This window comes from Nerophis lumbriciformis, linkage group LG23 (genome assembly GCF_033978685.3).
Source record: "Nerophis lumbriciformis linkage group LG23, RoL_Nlum_v2.1, whole genome shotgun sequence".
Lineage (NCBI taxonomy): Eukaryota > Metazoa > Chordata > Actinopteri > Syngnathiformes > Syngnathidae > Nerophis > Nerophis lumbriciformis.
Window position 1 is genome coordinate 31,394,037 of NC_084570.2, and position 6,539 is coordinate 31,400,575.

Genomic DNA, 6,539 nt, shown 5'->3' on the forward strand with positions numbered 1-6,539 from the left:
CTCCAGTACACCTGAATAGACCTTACAGGGAAGGCTGAGGAGTGTGATCCCACGATAGTTAGAACACACCCTCCGGTTCCCCTTCTTAAAGAGAGGAACCACCACCCCGGTCTGCCAATCCAGTGGTACCGCCCCCGATGTCCACGCGATGCTGCAGAGTCTTGTCAACCAAGACAGCCCCACAGCATCCAGAGCCTTAAGGAACTCCGGGCGGATCTCATCTATCCCCGGAGCCTTGCCACCGAGGAGCTTTTTAACTACCTCAGCAACCTCAGCCCCAGAAATAGGAGAGCCCACCACAGACTCCCCAGGCACTGCTTCCTCATAGGAAGACGTGTTGGTGGGATTGAGGAGGTCTTCGAAGTATTCCCTCCACCGATCCACAACATCCACAGTCGAGGTCAGCAGAACACCATCCTCGCCATACACGGTGTTGATAGTGCACTGCTTCCCCTTCCTGAGGCGGCGGATGGTGGTCCAGAATTGCTTCGAAGCCGTCCGGAAGTCGTTTTCCATGGCCTCACCGAACTCCTCCCATGTCCGAGTTTTTGCCTCTGCGACCGCTGAAGCCGCACGCCGCTTGGCCTGTCGGTACCTGTCCGCTGCCTCGGGAGTCCTATGAGCCAAAAGAACCCGATAGGACTCCTTCTTCAGCTTGACGGCATCCCTCACCGCCGGTGTCCACCAACGGGTTCTAGGATTACCGCCACGACAAGCACCAACTACCTTGCGGCCACAGCTCCAATCAGCCGCCTCGACAATAGAGGCGCGGAACATGGTCCATTCGGACTCAATGTCCAGCACCTCCCTCGTGACATGTTCAAAGTTCTTCCGGAGGTGGGAATTGAAACTCTCTCTGACAGGAGACTCTGCCAGACGTTCCCAGCAAACCCTCACAATGCGTTTGGGCCTGCCAGGTCTGTCCGGCATCCTCCCCCACCATCGTAGCCAACTCACCACCAGGTGGTGATCGGTAGAAAGCTCCGCCCCTCTCTTCACCCGAGTGTCCAAAACATGAGGCCGCAAATCCGATGACACAACTACAAAGTCGATCATGGAACTGCGGCCTAGGGTGTCCTGGTGCCAAGTGCACATATGGACACCCTTATGTTTGAACATGGTGTTCGTTATGGACAATCTGTGACGGGCACAAAAGTCCAAAAACAAAACACCGCTCGGGTTCAGATCAGGGCAGCCATTCTTCCCAATCACGCCTCTCCAGGTTTCACTGTCGTTGCCAACATGAGCATTGAAGTCCCCCAGTAGCACGAGGGAATCACCCGGGGGAGCACTCTCAAGTACTCCCTCGAGTGAATCCAAAAAGGGTGGGTACTCTGAGCTGCGGTTTGGCGCGTAAGCGCAAACCACAGTCAGGACCCTTTCCCCCACCCGAAGGCGAAGGGAAGCTACCCTCTCGTCCACCGGGTTGAACTCCAATGTACAGGCTCTGAGCCGGGGGGAAACAAGAATTGCCACCCCAGCCCGTCGCCCCTCACTGCCGGCAACGCCAGAGTGGAAGAGAGTCCAGCCCCTCTTGAGAGAACTGGTTCCAGAGCCCTTGCTGTGCGTCGAAGTGAGTCCGACTATATCTAGTCGGAACTTCTCCACCTCGCGCACTAGCTCAGGCTCCTTCCCCCCCAGCGAGGTGACGTTCCACGTCCCAAGAGCTAGCTTCTGTAGCCGAGGATCGGACCGCCAAGTGCCCTGCCCTCGGCTGCCGCCCAGCTCACATCGCACCCGACCTCTATGACCCCTGCTATGGGTGGTGAGCCCATTGGAGGGGGGACCCACGTTGCCTCTTCGGGCTGTGCCAGGCCCCATGGGGACAGGCCCGGCCACCAGGCGCTCGCCATCGTGCCCCACCTCCGGGCCTGGCTCCAGAGGGGGGCCCCGGTGACCCGCGTCCGGGCAAGGGAAATCTGGGTTCCTTAGTCGTTTTCTTCATAGAGGTCTTCGATATATATATATATATATATATATATATATATATATATATATATATATATATATATATATATATATATATATATATATATATATATATATATATATACATATATACACACACACACACACATATATACATATATATATATATATATATACACACACACACATATATATATATATATATATGTATATATATATATATATATATATATATATATATATATATATATATATATATATATATATATATATATATATATATACATATATATATATATATATATATATATATATATATATACATAGATATATACAGTATATAATTTTTTTATTTTTTTTTTGCCGTTTTTGTTTACATGTTAATAGTGTTTTAATGAATATACATGCATGTTTAACACATATAGATTCCTTTCTTTCATGAAGACAAGAATATAAGTTGGTGTATTACCTGATTCTGATGACTTGCATTGATTGGAATCAGACAGTAGTGATGACAAACGTCCACGTTTTCAAATGGAGGAGAAAAAAAATCCTCCTTTTTGTCTAATACCACATGAAAGTGGTTGGTTTTTGGCATCTTATATGTCCAGCTTCCATATTCGTTTTTATACACTTTACAAGAAATACATTGGCGGCAAACTCCGTAGCTTGCTAGCTTGTTTGCGCAGGCTTTCGGAGACTCTTATTTTGAAAGCGCAGGCGCGATGGAGCGGCACTTTTATTGTGAAGACAGGAACTGTGCAGTCAGTCTTTATGCTTTTGACGGGGTGTACGGTTGAAATAAAAAATTGTCTTTTTTCCTTCACACTTTTGATTGATTGATTGGAACTTGTATTAGTAGATTGCACAGTGCAGTACATATTCCGTACAATTGACCACTAAATGGTAACACCCCAATAAGTTTTTCAACTTGTTTAAGTCAGGTCATGTGACCCCTGGCTCTGTTTGATTGGTCCAACGTCACCAGTGACTGCATCTGATTGGTGGAACGGAGTGAACGTCACCAGTGACTGTATTTGTTGAAACGCAGGCACTATGAAGGTCTGTCTGACAGACCAAAACAAACAAAGCGTGCATTAACAGATCGATAAAAATTAGTAGCGAGTAGCGAGCTGAATGTAGATAAAAGTAGCGGAGTAAAAGTAGCGTTTCTTCTCTATAAATATACTCAAGTAAAAGTAAAAGTATGTTGCATTAAAACTACTCTTAGAAGTACAATTTATCCCAAAAGTTACTCAAGTAGATGTAACGGAGTAAATGTAGCGCGTTACTACCCACCTCTGGTCCAGACAATAAACTAATCTTACCAAAAAATCTCTATAAGTGGGTAGCAGTTTTGAGCCATGATTGAAATCATGGCTCAACAGGAGGGATATGAATACCCATATACAGAAGTACTATACTTCCTATAGTTTAATTCATAATAGATGCATTTTCAAAGTAGGTAGAAATATTTCCTAAAGGAAAAGCAGATGTGCTGACAGTAGCAAAAGCATTATGCAAATATTGGAATTGTACTTGTGTTATCAAAGGGACATGTTAACTAGCACACTACAAATTCCACTGTGACAAAGTTGTAAGCATACCATTTGATGGTGTGTCAAAGTTTGATAATAATTGGTTCCTGTTTTGGTAATTAATTTGTTCCTTATGGCGGAGCAAGTGGGAAAGGCTACAAAAACTGATTGTGTTGTATGTATAAACCCAGACAATTACTCAAGATGAGTCAAAAAAACAAAGTTGAATTGAAATAATGAGCAAAACAAAATTGACCCTGTAGCTAAAGAGACAAAACAGAAACCAATATTTGATAAATATGTGAAAAAGCTATTTACACCTGCATTAACAGGTGTAATTTAATGAATATTAAATAACTCTGTACAACAGTTAGGAAACGTATCATCATATAACTGCATACACATAGTAAAAGTATCAATATTTGTACAAGAATTGTTAACACGCCTGAACAGTTTGATATCTGAACATTGGAAAATAATTAGACATGATGTAAACTGGCAAAGTGTTGTAGATCCAATTTATATTGATGGGTGTCCAAAGAAGTATATCTGACGACTATAAATTGGTAAATCAAGTTGCAGCTGGATTTGAATCATACGTCTACTGATGGTGTACGATTAACAAGAATGTTGACAGAATAAACTATGTCCACTACAATGTACAGGGATTGGAAAATTACACAGGCCAAGACTTGAAGCCGTCGCTAATCAACTCGCCACCGCCACCTTCCTTATGGCTTTTCAAAACCGTACGACGCAAAAAAGGGGGCGTGTGCGCAATATTTGGTGAACAGTGTTGCATGTTCGTACCAAACTGCACTGATACAGAAAGTAGCCTGACCAAAGCAATGGAAGGCCTGCACACCCTTAACGGTAAACTGAAAGAGCATTCAGGCATAGATACATCTATGTGGGAGGGGTGGTTGGACGTGTTTGGCAAATACAAGTCTTTGGTATCTGGTATCTATGGCCGTGTTCAGCAATACTGACGTTGTGTGGATGTTGTTGTATTCCCTGTCTGTTCTCTGTTTAACCGTCTGATTACCACAGCGATTAGCCCAGCAGATGATAAAGCTGTTCAGATGTACTTCCTGGTGGACGACAAGGAAGATGAATCTGAAGACGAGGATACCTACCAGGATGGTGTTCCTGATTTTTTTCCAGAAATGTCATAAATATGAGGAAAAATTTATGTTCAATTCTGAGTGTAAACATAACTTTGTCGTAAGGAAATTAACCATTAACTGAAAATTGCAAGAAGAAGTTATTAGGGATAAGGAGATTATGGGAACGTTTTTGCGATAAACAGGAGGGAATTGTTGGAATAATTGTTTGTAAGTTATCACAAAAGAAACGTTGTATTATGAATGCTGTCTTTCGAGGCCTAACAAGAGGAAGAAGGCTCGTAAAGCTCCATTGTGATTTCAACACGGACAGATGGCAGGATCTGCTCAACTTCCAGAGGAACTCTCTTTGAAGTGTTAAACGAACTCTCTCTGAAGTATTTCACAAACTCTCTTCCAACTATTTGGTAACCGAGGTCAACGCTATTTACGACCCGCTGCCCTCTTGAAGTTGCTGTGGTCAGGAGACGGGAGGGGTTATCCATTTGTCCTCCAACACCTGCCCCAGCTGGATCCAGGAAGAGCCCAAGCCTGAGAAATCCTCTTCTTGGTCTTCAAAGCGACCGAAAACAATGACTGTTTTACATACTTCCCATTCCTGCTGTGACATGTGTTGGTGCGTGAACATTGAACATCTGAATAAAAGAGGAGACGAAAACCTTCTTCGTCAGAGCGTGGTGCAGGACTGTACAGAGAGTGCAGTGGCCATGTCTCTCCTCAATATTGAGTCCAAATTGAATTCTGTCTCTGTTTGATTCCTTGCCTTTTGTCTTGTTTAATAGATGTCCTCAGTGTTTGAACGTGACAGTTGCGGCGCATGGACTTAATTTCTAAGTAAAGGTAAGACCATAATAACGTTTTTTTTATTAAATGTGCTTTTTTGTGTGCTACAGTTTGTATGTGTAAAGTTAAAGTTAAGTTAAAGTACCAATGATTGTCACACACACACTAGGTGTAATGAAATTTGTCCTCTGCATTTGACCCGTCCCCTTGATCACCCCCTGGGAGGTGAGGGGAGCAGTGGGCAGCAGCTTTTAAACATAACCCGTTAACTGCTGCCAATCAAATGGTGAATAAGATACTATTTAGGGTTCATATGTTTGTAAATCTGACTGTGATGAAGTCAGTGCCTCACCAGCCATCAACCTCACCGCACGTCACTGGTAGCACATGTATGATTTTGTGTGTAATATGTAACAAATGTATGATTTTTGTGTGTTATACGTAACAAATGTATAATTTTTGTGTGTAATATGTAACAAATGTATGATTTTTGTGTGTAATATGTAACAAATGTATGATTTTTGTGTGTTATACGTAACAATGTATGATTTTTGTCTGTAATATGTAACAAATGTATGATTTTTGTGTGTTATATGTAACAAATGTATGATTTTTGTGTGTAATATGTAACAAATGTATGATTTTTGTTTGTAATACGTGACACATGTATGATTTTGTCTGTAATATGTAACAAATGTATGATTTTTGTGTGTTATACGTAACAAATGTATGATTTTGTCTGTATTATGTAACAAATGTATGATTTTTGTGTGTAATATGTAACACATGTATGATTTGTGTGTGTTATACGTAACAAATGTATGATTTTTGTGTGTAATACGTAACACGTGAAAGATTTTTCTGTGTAATACGTAACAAATGTATGATTTTTGTGTGTAATACGTAACACAGGCATGATTCTTGTGTGTAATATGTAACACATGTATGATTGTTGTGTGGAATATGTAACACATGTATGAGAAATTGCAATCCGCCTGTGCTGCAAGTGATTGAGTGAGGGTATTGAATAACTGCAGCATCACTGCTGAACTCCAGACGCCAGCACTGAGGGATGGATGATGTAAGAGGAGGAAGAGGAGGATGTAAGAGGAGGATGTAAGAGGAGTAAGAGGAGAGACAGCGGCTGCAGAGAAAAAAGGAGCAG